This window comes from Nyctibius grandis, chromosome 6 (assembly GCF_013368605.1).
Source record: "Nyctibius grandis isolate bNycGra1 chromosome 6, bNycGra1.pri, whole genome shotgun sequence".
Taxonomy (NCBI): Eukaryota; Metazoa; Chordata; class Aves; order Nyctibiiformes; family Nyctibiidae; genus Nyctibius; species Nyctibius grandis.
In genome coordinates, this window is record NC_090663.1 from 47,810,884 (window position 1) to 47,831,265 (window position 20,382).

Consider the following 20,382-nt stretch of genomic DNA (forward strand, 5'->3'; position numbering starts at 1 on the left):
CTTTCTATTTTATTCCTTATTGTATCCTATAACAAAATGGTATATTTTAGTAGTCATTTAGTAATAAGGTTAACAGCTGACACTAGGCTTTTTATTATTATTTTTTTCCCTTTGTTGCAGAGGGAATGTACATTGAAGTGTTTTGTTTTGACAGAGCTTTTTTATTTCCTGGTTTACTTTGGCAGACGATGTGATTTATGTATCTGTGGTCTGTATTGTGTAGGAGGTGGCAATTCAAGGGAGTGAGCTTTGCACTTGGAATATGGTTTGTACCGTCTCATCTGTATTAAGGGAATTCAATCTATTGTCTTGGCCTTATTCTTGGGAAACTATCTTTTCTGCTTGAAAGAACCGCTGTGTCTGAGGAGTGGAGTTGTTAGTCATAGGCTCATGAGATTTTTAGCATATTTATTTTTTTCATTCTACTCAGCATTATGACAAAATAAACCTTCACTGATACTTTCTGGTTTATATGTAATCAACATTCTGAAATGAAGAACAAAAAATGTCAATTAACATTTTTTTTTTTCAGTAAAATGTCATAACTTGAGAAACCATTAAGTTGAACTAACAGTTGTGTGAAATATATAGGAATAAATTCAATTATGTTGGTGTTTACATTGGAGTAAAGCATATATGTACCTTCCAAAGGTCAAATGGGGCAGAATACTACTATCCAGGTTATTGCACAGATATTTATTTATTGCTGCTTGTGAAGTCCTTAGGTAACCAGACCTAACAGGAAGCAGCAGCTACCTGGGTGCAGCAGTTTGTGAAATGACCTTTGCTCCTTTGACCTCTCCTGGTTTAGGCTCCTCTTTGGATGTTATTGTGAACTTTGCATAAATAGTGCCCACACAATTTGGAACTGTTTGTACAAAAAAAAAAAAATCCTGCAAGTATGAGTGGTCTTGAGCAATTAATTTTTACTGCTGTCCCAGTAGATGTGTATTTAGTAGTAATCTGTTTGGATTTGTGATTATAGATGACAACTGAAATAGTAGTGAAATTGCATGTGTTCTGCAGCATGTCATGGTAGGTTTTATTAGCTCTTTAAGTCCTTGTGGTATAATAGACAACTTACCTGTTGGTTTAATTGGTGGCAATTGGTTTAATTACATTTCAAGCAGTAGGGGTAATATTTGGGGTTATATTTATTTCTTTTATATGAATTTTTGGGTTTTATAATTAAGACAACATGGGCATACATAATTTTCACAGCAGATTTATAAATTAATACACTTTATAAAAGCCAGAATGTTCTTTCCACCCAACATTTTTCCATTTTGCTATTTCTGGACAACCTCATCTTTTGGGAATTATTTTCTCCCATTGGGTCTATCAATAAAAAGCAATATCTAGTTTAAAGGAGATATAAAGTGCCATTTACTGAACTCTTATGCATTTAGCAGGGTTAGGTATGCAGGCTGCTTCTGTCAAATTCACAGATTTCAAAATGTGAATTAAAGTACATCTTCAGCAATGGTGACCTTAAGCAACAGTAAAAGTAAATTCAATGTAAACAGAAATCTTTCTCAGATGCATTATGCAGAAATGCCAAAGGGACGTGACTGCAACAGGGAACATTCCTGCAGGTAACTGTTCAGAGGTGTATAGAGAATAACACGTTTGCTACATTATTGACTTTGAACAACAGAAACAAGGAGTGTAGGACTGGATAGGCTTTTTAGGTCACAGAATCCTGTCCCTTTCTCTGCTGCATGCAAATGTATTATAAACTAGTTAGCTGTATTTATGAGACCCCTGATATTGAGTCATAGCACACCTCCATTTCTTTACAGGTAAGCAGCTTAGTGACATTTCAAAGATGGAATGCTCTAGTGAAAACACTCTGGAAAAAGATGAGTATACTTGTAGTACAGTACAATAATTCCTCCTTCCCCCAAGCACATGAGAAATTGCATGCTGCTTTGGAGAATTAAGTATACTTTGATGTATGGGAAACAGCATGAAGGGGACTGGATCCTGCCAGATGAAACAGGAGTATATGGAACATTTAAGTGTGAAAGACAAGCCATATAAAAATACTGTAGAAAACATATTTATTTTCTCTGATAACTGAAAAGTAAGTTTCTGAACTTGAAGCTGAACTTCTCTAGTATATGCTGGTGACAAAAGGCTGGCCTCTGTGTAAAGGTGTACTGAATTAAAATGCTACGGATATTGTTATCCTGAAAACGTCTTGCTAGCAGAGGTAAAAGCTGGTGGTAAGTTCAACAGTTCATGAAACGAACTTACTTGGCAGTGCTTTAGAGACCTATGCCAGAAGAATATGATGAAAAAGAATATAAAATCTCACTAACATATCACCGTTTTATTATGTTTATGCTAATGTCTGTCTTCACTGAAGAGTTCTTCAGAATCTGACATTCACCCAACATTCCCATCGGATCCCCATTGCTACATACTCCTAGCCTGTATCAGGAATACAAGGGATTTCATTATTTTTTTTTAAAGATATCCCTGGAGCTGCTTTGCACCCTACTTTATGAAGAAAAGTGTTTCAAACATCAATGCCTTCTGTGGAATGAAGATTTCTGGCAAGCTTTATTTTGTAATCATTGTTTCACATATCAATAATTGCTGTCAATAGCTCCTATAATAACCTATGAGCACCTGCTAAGGATGCTACCATAGCACAGTCTCATGAGAAGAGACAATTGTAGCTCTGCTGTTTCTTGTGAGAAAGAAGAATACATGCTAGGAATTTAGTAGTGGAAATCGTTTATATTGCTATTTTATAATTGAAAAATGGAAAGAACCATACCTGTTTAACTGTGAATTATCATTGTACTTTATGAATTCTTTTGTCATGGATGAAAATCTTCACAGAAAACCAAGTCTTCAAACCTTGCTGTCCTGGAGATTTGTTATGCTTCTAGAGGAGAAGATTAAGGATAATTTGAAAAGCAGAAAAAGTTAAGACTGCTTACACATGCATGTAGTTGTACTAAGACCCAAATTTCACCCTGAGCTTCCAGGGTTGTTTGGGCTGTGGGGGTTATTGTGTTGAGTTTATCTTTTCCTAGTAAAGCAATTATATTTTAGGCTTGGTGTTTATACTTGCTTTTAAAGGATTAAATTCAAGCTGCAGTTGAAGGGGTGAAAGTCACCTGGCCTTTTTTTCCACATTTAATTAATTAGAATTGAACCCTGAGGGTAAAACTTATTAATGAAATGTAAATGTAAAATCATGCTACCCTGGAAAAACAAATGCGCTGTGCCAAGAAATCCATTAGCTGAATTTTTTATTTTCTTCTTAAATCCTTGGTATTCAAGGGACATTAGGAAGGAAGCAGACCTGGATAGAGGACTCTCAATCACAATACTGTAGGAACTGTAGTTTCCAGCTCTCGTTCTGTAACCTCATCCTGTTTTCACATAATCTTATGTTTTCTTCAGTGTTTTTAGGGGATATTAAAGATGAGATGAAGAAATAAACAAAGACACAAACCCATGAGTGTTTGCATAAACAAGAGTGTGTCCTATTTCTTATTTTAATCTATGCCATTTTTCCTTCAAGACAGTCTGACACGTCAAGTGTTGCAAGGTTCACTACATCAGAAAGCATAGCAGTGTCAATGTAGAATAAATCTGAGTACACAACCCTGGCAAAAAGAGATACAATTCACACAGGCTAACCAGAATTTTAAATTTGAACTCCCAGTTTTCTCAGTGTGGTGGATTTTAAAGACTCTTTCTTTTTCCTCTCCTGCTTCTGAAGAATTTTTCCTGACAAAAGGCATAAGGTAGGAAGCTGGTATTTCCAGTACCCAGGATACTGGATTATCCTTGATAATCCAGTTTAAAATATTGCTCTAGATCCGTATAGCTTTTAATTGTCTCCTTCACAATTTGTGATACTTCATCTACAGTTGTTGCAAAACCATTTTTGTTTTATACATTGTAGGTTTTTCTTTTCTAAGGTAAACTAAATTGAATTTATTGTCCTATCAACCATGTTGTTGAATTAAGTCTTTTTGGAATGGTTAATAATACCAGGTGTTGTTTTTCCTACCTAATCAGCTAATAATGTGCATCTGTAAATTTAATCTCTTGAATATCCATGTCTTAAGAAACTTGAACCATACTAGTTCAGTCTTCATCTCTGGTACAAGATGCTATTTCTTTTTCATACTGCCATTTATAATTCTTTTTTCCTAACTGGTTTGTGATCCATCTTAAATCTTATTTCTCATTGTGTGGTTATTAATACTTCCTTTAAAACCTTTTTTCCAATGACCTTGTCCAAAGAAATTCGAAGATCCCAATGAATTATATTTGCTTGTTTCCTTTCACACATCTTGTCTTAGCCTTCTGCAAAAATAAGAATACATACTTTTATAGAACTCATGCTCAATGACACTTATTATTTTAACTATACCACCTGATATTTTCATGTTTTGATATGCTATTCTTTTTAACTTTCTTAGGGCTGAAATAAGTACCTTTTTTGATCTTTGGCACTCTTTAAATTCCAGTTTGACCATTTTCCAAATACCTGAAGAAAATACAATACACATTTATCTGGAATTAGAGATGTCATGTTACGTTGATTCTGTATAACTCACTTGCTGATTTACTCTATTAATTTTTAACTCAGGAAGCATACATTTCTTCCAACAAAATGTTTCTCACTTATATAATATTTGTTTTAATATTTACATGTCTATCAAGTTTTGATCTGCTCTGTCTTGATCTTTTATATGTATTATTTCAAAAGCTAGTTTCACGATATCAAATCTATTTATGGATACGGCTCTGTGGTGCTTAGCTGCCTATCGAGGTTAACCCACAACATATGGAAATTAGATTTATTGCTGCTGAAAGGCTTGTATTACTCTGATAAGGGAAGACTTTGCTATATCTGCAGAGTGTTAATAGGGCACACTTCCTTTATCAGTCCTGCAACAGTCTCAGTCCTGGAGAGGAGGTGCTGGCTTTTCTTGGAGATTAGTGGCTTCATGCTTTGACCCAGGCTATTTTTGCCCTGCATTCCACTAGCTAGAAAAAAGTGTGATTGTGTAAAAGACTTAAGCAAGAGCTAATGTATCTTTACTGTTTTTTTGACACTTGGCAGCTTTAAATGTTTTACTTGAAAGCTGTTAACCAAGAGTTTTCCTTCTTAGGGTCTGGTTTGATGTCAGTAGGGGTCACCAATAGAATCCATTGAGCTATCTTTGATGATTTCATGTCTCCTACTGATTCACTTTATGAAAACTCTGAAAATGTTCTGCGATTTTTTTCAGGGCTTGCAATCTGTGCTCTCAAAAGCACTAAAACTGAAATAGCTGGTACAGGGATTTTATCCAAGTCATGACAGCTGAAAACTGATGAGCGCCTTCTGTTTACATACATACCAAACCATGTCACTTATATGCAGGAGGAATGCTTGAAAAGGATCCTAAATGTATTATAGCTTTTACATGACTGAAAGCTTAATTAAGAACTCATTTAAATCCAGAGAATTATCTGCTGAGTTTGGTAATCTGTAGTAAGCTTCATTAGCAAAAAACCTGTTCTTCAGTATTTGAGAGCATTAAAGTTAATATTTTAAACTGTAAATAACACAATTAAAAGAAATTACCGAAACAACTAGGAAAGTGTTTCAAAGAAAGAAGAAAGGATGAAATTCCAAAATAATGCATAAATGCATGGCTTGGAAGAGATATGGAAGTACAGCTTCATGTGACAGAAGCTGTGGAGGAAGAGATGCTTGCACCAACAGTGACCACATTGTGTACACATACTGCTTCAGAAAAACAGAAACTGAGGACTCCCTGAAAGACCCTTCTTAAGAGGAATAAGCCTTTCTTTGCAGCACAACATCTCTTGAGCCTACCAGACCTTTAATTTGAGACACAGTTATTGTGAGCAGTGTTAATTTCACATGACCTTGTCAGGTTTTTGCCTTCAACTGTATTATTCTTTCAGAACCAGTGCCTGAACATTGCATTGTTTCTTAAAAAAAAAAAAAAACCAACCAAAAACCACAAAACAAGCCAATATATTTTCTAAAATAATTTTCTACTCACCTAGATAACATGAACCCACAGTTAGTGTGTTTGGACTTGCTGAGATAATTTGTGAACATGGTCCCTATTTATTTATGTTGAGGTTTCAAAGTTAATTTTATTCTAATGTGTTTATATGTGACATATTTTCAAAGCCACAGAATCGTGTTTTCTCCTTTCTTCAGTTTAAGATTTTTTAAATTTTTTTTTTTAGTTCATGGTTCTTCCACACACTCCACTTCGACACTCATGAGTAATCTGCACCCATTTTGAGGGAACTGCCTCACACCGAGACTACGGACTGTGAGCAAAAGTGCAAAAATTGAAGCTTAAAGCTGGAACAACTCAGGCAATAGCAGCTGCACACAGATGAGCAGGCACAGCCTTTGAAAACATGAGGAACAAAGTGGCTGTTCAGGGACAAGTAAGCATTCGAAAATATGCCGGTTCCTCTCTGATTTACCAAGTACTAAAAGTGCATTGCTGGTGCAGAGCTGATTTTTATGTGTTGCTTCGAGTCATCACAAAATTTCAGAATCAGGACAGCTTGACTTGCACCTTGTTAATTTAGTCAGAGGTGAATGGCTTTAGTTGTTTCCATATTCATTGTGATAATGTAGAGATAAAGGTTTATGCTTTTCTGTAACCTCTAGTCATATTTTAAGTGATAGTTTCTACTAAGTGGAGGTTTGTTCTTCTGTCAGCGGTTCCAAGAATCAGAAAAGTCTGAGCTCTTGCGCTGAAATATTCTGTTTTATTTTTTGAAAGGAAAGGTGGTAAACAGAAAGGAAGAGTCATAGGTGTTTTTTTATTGTCTGTACCTATTAAGATGTGCAAAGAATAGAACAATTAAACATCTTTCAAAGGATGATGTCTCAGTAACTAAAATGCGACACAAGGAAGAAAAATATATTTTGATTACTTTTATCTAAACCAGGTTGTTGGCCAAATCAGCTTTTTCCCTTGTTTGCCAATTCTTCATCTATATTAGAGAGCTCCCAAGACAACCTTGTTGCATGTAAACATTGTGAGGTACTCAGATGTTATATCATCAAGGATATGATACTGTATATGCCAGATATATTTTATATATAGACTCCTCAGACTCCTTAGAAATCCTGAGAAACACCCAGGCATGTATGTTATGCATGTATAGACAGTAATACAGGCTTTTTTTTTTAATAGCAAAAGATATTTTTTCCTCTTCTTAATAAAGAGGTTGCTAAGAACGAGAAATACTTCAAAGTAATGTTTTCATGTAGACATCTGTAGTATTAAAACAGTTTGGAAAGATGATTAAGTATATTGATTCTGAGCAAACATTCCTCTGATATAGCATAGAAGGAAACAGTTCACTAAATTGAAAGAGAAATTCAGCTTATTAGCAGAAAAAATTCTGAAGGAAAAAAATGCTTTAGGACAACTGTGGGAAAAAAATGGGATAGCAAAGTTACAGGCCATTATCAATAGTAACTGTAAGGAGCACAAACCTCCAGAACAACTGGATTTTGGGTGTTAAAAAGTTTGAAGCCAGTTTTAAGTGCATATTTGTTCATTATCAGATTCTGCTTAACACTATCCCGTTGAAGGACCACTTATCAGAAAAAGCAGACCTCTGTCTCTAAGTGCTGCAGTTGTACATAAAAGCATTGAATCATTTTGGTTGGAAAGGACCTTTAAGATCATCAAGTCCAAGCGTTAACCTAGCACTGCCAAGTCTGCCACTAAATCATGTCCCTAAGCACCACTTCTACACGCCTTTTAAATACCTCCAGGGATGGTGACTCCACCACTTCCCTGGGCAGCCAAATGGTTTACTATCAATGGCTGAGAATTTTCTACATGAAGTTCACTAATCTTCCTGATAATTATGTCTAACTAATTTGTGCAAAAGCATTTATTGGAGCTGTCCTAGAGGAGACAAAGTCCCTTCTCTTGGGCGGTACTGATGGTTAACTGTCATATTTATGTTGAGTGGAGGGGTGTAAGCCAGGTTACTGAATATATATAAGCAAGATTTTGTGTCAGTCTTGTGTCACAATTGTCTGTGTGGAGCCTCTGGCAGCTGGTATTTAACTGAAGATACTTTATGGGATAAATCTTCTCTAAATACCAAAAGGGCAGCTGTTTCAATCAGTCTCAGAAGTGGTTCCTTTAGATAGGCTAAAACTGTACTGGAATACACTTTAATCATTTTTGGTATCAATAGCAATTGAAATTAGTTGTTCAAGTTATTCAGTATTTTTAAGATTTTAGATGTGCTTTATCAAATAAAATATTGTTATTTTGAGATCGAATGCACAGGATGGGTATGAGTTTATTCTGCAACAGCAAGCACTCAGAATAGATGTTCCAGTTATTGACAGCTCTTTTTTTTTTTTAGTTGTCATTATGTTCTTTGGGTTCTTTTTTTTTGTGGTTGCCTCTTTGTGGGATCTAAAGAAGTCTCAAGCTGGATTTCTGAAGTCTTTTATCTCATTTATCCTGAAATCCCAAGTTCAAAGACAACAGTTTACTTTTTTTTTGGCTCTGAAGTCCACTTTCTATAGTCTCTGAGGAGCCTAGAGTACACCAATGCACTAGTGTGTTCAGTACACTACAGTAAAGCCCCATAAACAAAAGACTTCTCATGGTCCCTGGCTGTACTAGAAGGACTTGTTGCTATCGTATTTCAAAACTTTGTGCTGCATTGCACTATACCTGAGCAGCATCTTCTATGTGGAAACAGGATGTAAGAGCTAAAGATAGTAGTAGAACAAAAAAAAAATGATTAAATTTAATTAAGAATACTAAGTGCATACTAAATACCAAATTGAATTAAATTTAGATGAAGAAATGTACATATCAGTAATTGAAAATTTTCTAAACTTGATTAAAATTATAAGAACCCAGAAGTTAATGATAAAGAAGTTAACAAAAAACACTTAAAAATAATGTTCTTTGATTATTAATCACCATGTTCTAACAGAAACTGTTAGACTAATATAGAAGAACCTGGAATGCATGCTCAGCAGAAAAACAGGACAGATTTCTTGAGATTTCTTTTGAAGGACTCTTAGGGAAGTACATATATACATTTTAATGAAGTATAGTTACACTTTCCAAATGTTTTGTTGAAAAACTTTCAGATGTAAAATAAATCAGTACACTGTAATGAAACCAATCTGCTGACAGCAGTGGCAGCAGCGAAAGCGGCAGCAGCGACTTGAGGTTAGTGTGGGGGCGAGGGCGACATAGGGCTTAACCAGGCGGTTTTCGTACTCTGGGCCCCTCCTGAGCCCCCCGCGAGCATCAGCCCCGAGCTGCTTCCCCCCCACCCTGGACCCGGACCCGGAGGTTCCCGGCAACGAATCAGGAGAGGAGGGGGCGTAGCCGGAGGCACCGCGGGGGATTTAAGTGATTTAAACGCACCACCCCCTGTGATCGGGTGATAAAAAGCCTCCTGGAGGACAGGGACTAGTCCCTGCCCAGAGGGGAGAGGGAGACTTAGCTGTGACTGGGTGTGTCCCAGGGCGGGAGAGGCCGCAGCTGTTTGTAGCTCGTTGGGGAGGGCGCTGACTCCCTCCCAGAGCACAAGGCAAGGAAGGTGCCAAGGAGCTGTGAACCAGGGGTGGCACCAACAGGTATTTCCCAGCTCAGTGAAAGAACAATGGTACCTACCCGGTGGAAGAAGACCAAAATGGATGTGGGAACCCAGACAGAGCTCCCACGGAAGGAGGTAATGGTGCAGGTTGCAGGCTGCAGGGAATGTTACACCGTCTCTGTGGTGTCAGGGGGCTGTGTGCGCTGTGAGCAAGTAGATGATCTGCTCGGCCGAGCGGCACAGCTGCAAAGCCAGGTTGAAAGGCTTCAAGCCGAAGTAGAAAGGCTTAGGCTCTGCCCTCCCTGCAACAAAAATGGGAGCACCTGCCGGAGAGCTCCCAGGATCGAGGGACCCCTGTACTCTGCCCCTCTCAGGTGGAAAACGATAACCTAGAGGAGAGGAGTGAGTGGAGGCAAGTCTATGGCCGTGGCAAAAGGCGAGTGCCCTCCTTGCCTACCTTGCCTCCACAGGTGCCTCTGAGCAATAGATATGAAGCCCTAGTGGAATACAGCCAGTCCAATGGGGATGTGGTGGAGAAGCAACCTATATCAGAGGTCCCACCACAGTCAGAAAAACCTGACAGGCGTATAGCTACCTCCTCCAAAAGGAAGAAGAGAAGAGTTTTAGTGGTTGGAGACTCCTTCCTAAAGGGATCTGAGGGCCCAATATGCAGAGCTGACCCCCATCACAGGGAGGTCTGCAGCCTGCCTGGAGCCCGAATCAGGGATATCACCAGGAAACTCCCCAACCTGGTGCAGGCCACAGACTACTACCCCCTGCTGATCTTCCAGACAGGTGGGGAAGAAGCTGCATCCCGTAGTCTGAGGGGGATGAAGAAAGACTACAAGGCCCTAGGACGGTTGGTGAAAGAGTCTGGGGCACAAGTTGTTTTCTCTCTCCTTCCGTTTTCAGGTGATGACGTGGGATGGAATAGTAGGATTCTCTCTATAAATGTCTGGCTACGAGACTGGTGCTACAGGCAGAGCTTTGGGTTCTTTGATAATGGCTGGTTTTATAAGACAACAGGCGTGACGGTGAGACATGGGAAAGGTTTATGTCGTAGGGGCAAAAGGGTTCTGGGACAGGGATTAGCAGGGCTCATTCGGAGAGCTTTAAACTAGATTCGAAGGGGGATGGGGTAGTAGCTGGGCTTGCACCACTGGGGCAACGCTCTAGTGTTGAGGTAGACCAGGAGGCCTCCCATCCCCCTGGGGTGAAATCGGTGTGCTCAGCTCGCTCCCTGAAATGCCTATACACCCATGCACGCAGCATGGGGAATAAACAAGAGGAGTTAGAAATCCGTGTTCGGTCGGGGGGTATGATCTAGTGGCAATTACAGAGACTTGGTGGGACACCTCACATGACTGGAATGTGGTCATGGATGGCTATGTCTTGTTCAGGAAAGACAGGCCACTAAAGAGAGGTGGTGGAGTTGCTCTTTATGTGAGTGAGCAGCTAGAATGTATTGAGTTCTGTCCAGGGGCGGATCAGCGAGTTGAGAGTTTGTGGGTGCGAATTAAGGGGCAGGCTGGCAGGGGTGATACTGTTGTGGGTGTCTATTACAGGCCACCGGATCAGGATGAGGAGGGTGATGAGGCCTTCTACAGGCAGCTGAGAGCAGTCTCGCAATTACAGGGCCTGGTTGTCGTGGGGGATTTCAACTACCCTGGTATTTGCTGGGAGGCCTACTAAGCCAGCCATCCTCAGTCCAGGAGGTTCCTCCAGTGCATTGATGATAACTTTCTGATGCAAATGGTGGATGAGCCAACTAGGAGAGGAGCGTTGCTGGATCTTATCCTCACTAACAAGGAGGGTCTGGTTGAAGAGGTGAAGTTTGAGGGCAGCCTTGGTTGTAGTGACCATGAGATGGTAGAGTTCAGGATCTCATGTGGCAGGACCAGAATAGCTAGCAGAATCACAACCCTGGACTTCAGGAGGGCCAACTTTGGCCTTTTCAAGCAATTGCTAGGGGAAATCCCATGGGACAGGGTACTAGAAGGTAAGGGGGCCCAAGATAGTTGGTTAGCATTCAAGGACTGCTTCTTCCGAGCTCAAGATCAGAGCATCCCAACAGGTAGGAAGTCAAGAAAGGGTACCAGGAGACCTGCATGGTTGAACAGGGAACTGCTGGGCAAACTCAAGTGGAAGAAGAGGGTGTACAGATCATGGAAGGAGGGGCTGGCCACTTGGGAGGAATATAAGTCTGTTGTCAGAGGATGTAGGGAGGCAACTAGGAAAGCTAAGGCCTCCTTGGAATTAAACCTTGCAAGAGAGGTCAAGGGCAACAGAAAGGGCTTCTTCAAATACATTGCAGGTAAAGCCAACACTAGAGGCAATGTAGGCCCAGTGATGAATGAGGTGGGGGCCCTGGAGACAGAGGATAAAAAGAAGGCGGAGTTACTGAATGCCTTCTTTGCCTCTATCTATACTGTTGGAGGCTGTCCTGAGGAGCCCCGGACCCCTGCGGCCCCAGAAGAAGTCAGGATAGAGGAGGAATCTGTCTTGGTTGATGAGGGCTGGGTCAGGGACCAATTAAGCAACATGGACGTCCATAAATCCATGGGCCCTGATGGGATGCACCCGCGGGTGCTGAGGGAGCTGGCGGAAGTCATTGCTAGGCCACTCTCCATCATCTTTGCTAAGTCGTGGGCAACGGGAGAGGTGCCTGAGGACTGGAGGAAAGCGAATGTCACTCCAGTCTTCAAAAAGGGCAAGAAGGAGGACCCGGGTAACTATGGACCGGTCAGCCTCACCTCCATCCCCGGAAAGGTGATGGAACAACTTGTTCTTGGTGCTGTCTCTAGGCACATCAAGGATAGGGGGATCATTAGGGGCACTCAGCATGGCTTCACCAACGGGAAGTCATGCTCAACCAACTTGATAGCCTTTTATGAGGATGTTACCCGGTGGATAGATGATGGTAAAGCTGTGGATGTGGTCTATCTCGATTTCAGTAAAGCGTTTGACACGGTCTCCCACAGCATCCTCGCAGCTAAACTGGGGAAGTGTGGTCTGGATGATCAGGTAGTGAGGTGGATTGTGAACTGGCTGAAGGAAAGAAGCCAGAGAGTGCTGGTCAATGGGACAGAGTCCAGTTGGAGGCCTGTGTCTAGCGGAGTCCCTCAAGGGTCGGTACTGGGACCAGTTCTATTCAATATATTCATTAATGACTTGGATGAGGGATTAGAGTGCGCTGTCAGCAAGTTCGCTGATGACACAAAACTGGGAGGAGTGGTTGACGCGCCGGAAGGCTGCGCAGCCATTCAGAGGGACCTGGACAGGCTGGAGAGTTGGACGGTGAGAAATTTAATGAAATATAACAAGGGCAAGTGTAGAGTCCTGCATCTGGGCAAGAACAACCCCATGTACCAGTACAAGTTGGGGACAGACCTGTTGGAGAGCAGCGTAGGGGAAAGGGACCTGGGGGTCCTAGTGGACAGCAGAATGACCATGAGCCAGCAGTGTGCCCTTGTGGCCAAGAAGGACAATGGCATCCTGGGGTGTATTAGAAGGGGTGTGGTCAGCAGGTCGAGAGAGGTTCTCCTCCCCCTCTACTCTGCCCTGGTGAGGCCGCATCTGGAATATTGTGTCCAGTTCTGGGCCCCTCAGTTCAAGAAGGACAGGGAACTGCTAGAGAGAGTCCAGCGCAGAGCCACGAAGATGATTAAGGGAGTGGAACATCTCCCTTATGAGGAGAGGCTGAGGGAGCTGGGTCTCTTTAGCTTGGAGAAGAGGAGACTGAGGGGTGACCTCATTAATGTTTATAAATATGTAAAGGGCAAGTGTCATGAGGATGGAGCCAGGCTCTTCTCAGTGACATCCCTTGACAGGACAAGGGGCAATGGGTGCAAGCTGGAACACAGGAGGTTCCACTTAAATATGAGGAAAAACTTCTTTACGGTGAGGGTGACCGAAGACTGGAACAGGCTGCCCAGAGAGGTTGTGGAGTCTCCTTCTCTGGAGACATTCAAAACCCGCCTGGACGCGTTCCTGTGTGATATGGTCTAGGCAATCCTGCTCCGGCAGGGGGATTGGACTAGATGATCTTTCGAGGTCCCTTCCAATCCCTAACATTCTGTGATTCCGTGATTATGTAAAGCAGAGAAAAAGAAAACAAATCTCTCCAACAGCATGCCTTCTAATAGTCTTTTCTTTTAAAATTATAAATCCACAAAATTTAAATATTTCTGTCATTGGTGTCTAAAAATAATCCCCAAGCCTCGCCTGTCAGCTTACTGAACTCTATGATGAAGACAGATACTCTTTGTCTTTGTGACCCTCTTGATTATTTGACCTATCTGGGTGATAAAAAAACAGATTACAGCATGCATGAAAGCCAGTTATAATTACAGTACACATCTGAGTATCCAAAGGCTGGTGGCTGTAGTTCGCTATGGTTTAAAAAAGGATAATGAAACTTTAGAAGCTTCCTTTTAGGTATGGAAAAAATCCAGCCTGATAGTAGTTGACATTTATTGATGCTTTCTGTTAATCTTTTTCTAGAAAAATTACTTTTCTCCACTTCTAAATTGTGCATAAGAATGCACATTCTTTTTCTTTTTTTCCACCAGATTTTTTACTGTAGCTTTTAGAGTATTCCACCATGCAGTACCACCAATAAGTACATAGAAGTGAAGAAGCAGTAAAAAAATTCTTACCTGAGAACAATGTGCATACACAAACACACATTTATCTGTTTTCTTATATATATGTGTGTGTGTATGTATACCTATTTATTTATGTATATATCTAGTTACCATGGGGTTCTGTTTGTTGCAGTTAGTATTGGCCCTTCAACTCTTCCAGGCAGGCTTTCGGAAGACCACTGATTGGTCCTAGCTGTTCCCTTAGTGTCCTTTCTGCTCCTGCCATTAGTCATCCGGACCAACAGAAACTTTTGAAATTGAATGGAGAACAGAATTCCTTGAAAACTTTATTTCCAAGAACTCTGCTTTGTCTAGAAAGAAGAACCTTTGTAATCTCAAATTTCTAATAGTGTTCTGATCAGAGAGATCTGATAGGAAAATAAGCCAAAAGAAAGCTTAAAATTCCTTCTCCCACCACCTCCCCGCTCTTTCTCTCTCAACCTCTTTCTCAACTGTACTTATCACAATTTATTAGTGTCATAACAACCCAGGTTAAGTTATGCTTACCTGGTATTTCTGTCTCTGAGGCCACCTACAAAGTTGGTTCAGAGATCTGAATTATGTAATGTCACTGCCTTTATTTTATAACAAAGATATCTGCTCTATTCTGGTGCTTGGCAACTTTTTTTTTTTTTCCCCTGTCTGTTATCTCTGGTACTTTTCAAATTTGTTGTTCTTTCCATCTCTAATCTTCAGACATTCAGCATTCACCTTGCTAGGAAGGGCCAAACGTGGAATATCTCTGGCCATTCCCGGTACCTCCAGGTTACATGAAAAACAGGTCAGGTACATGCTAAGGTTCTGGGGTAGGACTCAAGAGTTGTCCTCTTCCCAAGTCATGGTTGCAAATTTGCTTACAGTGTTATTTAAGGTTGTGCTTGAATACAAATTTCACTCCCTTCTTGACTGAAAATGTTAGATTTGACCTTAGCTACTGTTCTTTCTACTGTTTAGAAACAGTAGAAGAGGAAACTGTTAGAAATAGTGAGACCTAGCTGGGTCCCTTTTCTCTTTTATGCCGTTAATGTTAGTGCAGGTTAAGCAACAGGCTGAATAGCTTGTATTCTTTCAGAACATGTGATCCATTTATAAATAGATAGATTGCTCTTCTACGATATTTTAGTGTCTTCATAAATGTAATGATTGTAGTTGTAGATTAAGGAGAAAACATGGATGGGGCAGCTGTCTCAGTTGTGCATAATTAGATTTTTATGCATACTGTTAGTATAAATATGAACAACCAGTCATTTTGGGGACAAAGGAACAGAATGCACTAAATATGATGTGTCAGGCTCAAGGCTGCGGAGCTATGCTATATTAGCAAGCCTGGCATCACTTCCTTTAACTGTAGTTCTTGGTACAACTGCACTGCTTACTTTTGCCTTTATTTACACAGTTTAATCCCAGTCTTAAAGCAGATCCAGTCTGTATGCCTCAAGTTTTTGTGGTTGGTTTTTTATTTTTTTACTCCATTGATGTCTGTCTTCAACATATACTAACACATTTAAAATATATATCTTTGTCTTTAAAAAGGGAAAACTACAATGATTTACCCACTATATAGAATCCTATGTATTCCATGTGTTGTACCATGGAAAAATCTTCTCGTATTTGACCTTTTCTTATTATATGAATTCAGAAATCATGTACAAAACTAATGTTTGTACAGATTTAATATCTCAAAAATATGTTCTTTTAATCTGTTCATTATTTACTATTCCAGGATTTTATCCCTAGTCCTCCCTTGGACTTGAAATACTCAAAACATAATAAATTTTACGTAAAGGAAATAGAAGTGTGTTGGCACAAGTTCAGTATCTTCCCATTTAAAATACAGAGAAAGTAATAGATGCAATCTCTGCATCGCTACATGACAGCGTTACTTGAATCATTCAATTAGAAACTAAATACTCCACTGCAATAACCATTTACAACCATTTTAGCAGTGTAATCTAACAAAAAGATCACTGCTTGACAACATTGTGGTATAGTACCTATAAGCTTTAGTAGTCAAGGTTGTTAATATTTTACATTCTTTTTCAGTACTTTTGTTTCTTTCTTTAGTTTTCGAAGCAGCTTCAGTATGAGGTTAAAAGCCCTGGTTTGTAAGGTTCCCTTCCCCCTTTCTTTTTTTTTTTTTTTTTTTTTTTTAAATAGCCACTACTGGTACCAAATTAAGACTTATTTTGTGGTAGCCATATCAGGAAAATAAGAATGAAAAAAAGAACCATAGCATTGAGCTGGGTATTTCACAGCATTGTTGGCCTGAAGAGGTCAGACGCATGAATGTCTAGGACCAAATTTTAAAATTTATTTAGCAGTGAGGTACTCTAGTACCACATATGTGGGGTTCCCACGGGACAACGGTCAAGTACTGAACGAGCTATGTCCAGGCATGTCCAGGGGGTGGTAATGGGGTGGTGATGAACTAGCCAATCATAACACAGAACAAGGGCCTTAGCTATGAGACCAACAAGATATGGGGGAAGTTGAGGACCTTGGCTATGAGAAAAATAAGATATGGGGAAGCTGAAAAAACAAGAAAGAATGCAGCACCTGCAAGATATAACTTTTTAGCATAAGCCAATCAGAATTAATATAGAGGTGTGTGAACAAAGCATACTAACCAATCATAATAGAAATGACATGTACACAGAGTGTGTACAAAAATAGAATAGTATAAATGTACCCTCAATAGAATAGTATAAATGTACCCTCAGATATGTAAATAAACGAGATCTGCTTAACGATCATATTGGTCTGCGTGCGGTGTCTCCGTGCCCTCTCGCGAACACTGACACACATATACTGTAAAATTACTCCCTGTGGCGTGCCATGCACAAAGGCAATGGCTTGAATTAAGTGGCATTTGCTTATCCCGCCACACCCAGGCACCTCAGCTAAGAACGTTCCTCAGCTCAATTTTCTGCATTACAAGATCCATAAGAATATCTGAAAACAATTCTGTTAGATTGTTTTTACAGTTTTCTTTGAGTTTACATTTTCTTTTTTTTTTTTTTTTAGGTAATAAATTAATTTTTCCATTTTGGCATTTTAAAAGGAATTTAATAGTAGACTATTTGTTGGGTGTATTCCTGGGAAGAAGGCAAAGAAAAGCCATTATCCTTTCTTGCTGGAACATCTTTTTAACCTTGTACGAGGAGTGAAGCTTTATTTCCAAGATTAACTCCAGTTTTCATAAGAATAATTCTCTGTGTTTTTTTCTCATCTCTGTCAAGTAACTTTCTAAAGAACCCAACAGATACATGTTGAAACTCCAGATCTGAAACTTTTTATAGAAACCTATCTTTATTTTCTTTAAACTTCATTGGTAAAAGCTTGGATTCTGGCTTACAAAAGCTCAGAGCTTTACGTACCAACATTATAAGAGGCATGCAGCATAAAAATGCAAGCACTCTTTCACTTGAAATAAACAACAGTTTCTTTTAAATTTTGTTTAGAAATCTAGGCATTCTAGATGTTAGATAAATGGAAAATTATTTTTCTTCTTCACTTATGAAATTATGTCCCTTGCAATCATAAAAATGTTACTTTTTCTTGTGCAATAGAAAATCAGAAGTGATAAATATTTGATAATAATCAATTATGTGTTGATCTTAACATTAGATTATTTTGTTGGTTTCAAATTTTCTCATGTATTGAATAAATAAATATGAATACCCTGGATCAAACACACAGCATGATTTTTATCAAGATCATAAGAAATGATGGAAGATATTAATCTTAGAAAAAGATTTTTTGACTACAATACGTAGTGAAGAATACATTTACTGATATAAATTTAAATGTCTCGTGGATCAAATGACATCATTTTTCCAATATACATGTTTTCAGAAGAGTATAAAGATATGGATGTGTCCAATACATTGATTTTTCTGGGCATGCCAGGGTATATAGAACTGATAAATATCCTCCTACCGTGTTTTACTTACATATTCCTTCTGGCATCCACATTGCCTCATTAGAAAAGGCTTATTTGCTTTAGATGGTGGGCAATATTTTGCAATGACTAGTTCTTTTCCAGGTGAATGTGCTAAATGCAAAAATGACCATTCACATCTGTGATTATTTATCACTATTTAGCATGCAATTTTTATTGTTTAAAGGTCATTACTTCATCTTTAAAGTGACATGAAAGACAAATTTGATCAAACTAACCATTTATGATTTATTGTGCTGTTAACAGCACAGAAGGTCTCCTGAAAAGCAAGTATGTCTACTATCTGCTTTGTGTTTTCTTTAACCACAATTTATCACCCACATGAGAGTATGGTGTAAAAAGAAGGAATCTTATGATGTTTAATGTCAAACCAATATTATTATTCAGCTGTTAATAAGTGAGAAGTAATATCTGGTCAATTATATATTGATACCAAAGTTGATTAACCATATGAAAAAATAGGTCCTCATAATAATAGTACACCAATATATCTTATGCTACTGCTATAAATATCCTGACAGAAATTAACAAAGCAAATATTTGATTGCTATGTTTTCATGGTTGCTAGATTACCATAATAGCTTTGAATATATCAGCGGCATATGTAGCAAAAAGATTTACAAGGAAAGGAACAAATTTCTGGTTTCTAGAAAAGTTATAACCCTGATCAAGAAATATTGTAAATAATAGTGTGCAAAAAAAGGCTCCACAACAGCAATCCTGTATACTAATTTCTTTTTCATATTCACCGAATAAGAAAAAGCTTTGAGGCTAAGCCAAGCATAACATATATATAGGCTCTTCTACAGCCAGAACCATGAGTACTCTGCATTGGTACATGTTCTAAATGAAGGAGAAGCAATTGGGGTTTTTATTTTAAGTCTGTGCCATGACCAGTTTATCTCTTGCATTGATGTCAGAAAGATTTTATTTGGTTGAAACACCGGAATTAGAGCTACACTATATTTGTCTGATTGCAAAATAGTCATTTTTGTAAGCTGAAGTCTAAAGAATATCTTGTTGTTTGATTTATGCCACAAATACAGTAGTTCAGAATTGACTCAGATTTCTAAAAAGAAAATATTTGAGTAATAATGTGTAACTAATCTTAGTTAAATTTAATTTTTAATTTCTTGATGTAAAAAAACCTCCATGTATTTCTAACTATAGTTAAAAAATTAATAACCCAAGAGCACATTCTAAATGAAAAATTCTTAATATTTTAACATGAAAAACTGGACTAGAATCAAAGAATATTAGTCACTTCAAAAACTTCATATCAGCTTATGAACAGGTAATTTAAATTCACATAAATATAAATTATGCATGTGTGTGCATATATATATTTATAATAAAAATCATAACTTATGATGTTCTGCCACTCATAAGAAAGAGATTCTGAGACAGGTATTTAGGCTATTATACTTATGAGTAAATACATCAACATTTCAAATTACTTATAAAACAATAAATCTCAATCTCAAATAAGCTCTGGTACAGTTGTTCTCATATAGGTCTCCAAAATAAATTAAAATTTCCCAGGTCATTAAGTCCTTTTATGAATATAATTAATTCCTAATGTAATATTGTAGCAAGGAAGCATTTTTGAACTGATGTGTGTGGGGAAGCTGATTTCACTCTCCATTGCTAACAACTTACCCACTCTCTTGGGTAAGTTAGCAGTGGAGCAGCTGGCCCAGGAAAGCAATCACCTTAGTGTCTGGCGCTAGTAAGTATATTTGCTTTCCAGGTGCTCAACATCCTCTCTCAAGCTCTGAAACACACTATGCTAGTTTGTGCTGATCTTCAGGATGCTGATGCAGTGCCAGGGGAAGCTTAAGTTCAAGAGAGTAAGAAAGTATGTGCTGGAGCTATATCAAGGAATCATTAGAGGATTTCCAGAAGAGTTGATGTCAGGTTAAGCATGTGGTTATGCAGATATTTTTTCCTTAGTAGAGATTCCCTGGCACAATCATTTGGCTAAGGAGCTGCTTGGGGCATGCCTGAGAGGCTCAGGATATCACAGGTGCATTGGGAGGTGGCACTTAAACTGGCACTGCTGCCCTACAGAGGACTCAGTCCCACTTTCTGTGCAACAGAGACAATCAGCAGATGCATTGTCATTGCACAAATTACTTATGTTAAAAAGTTACCTGA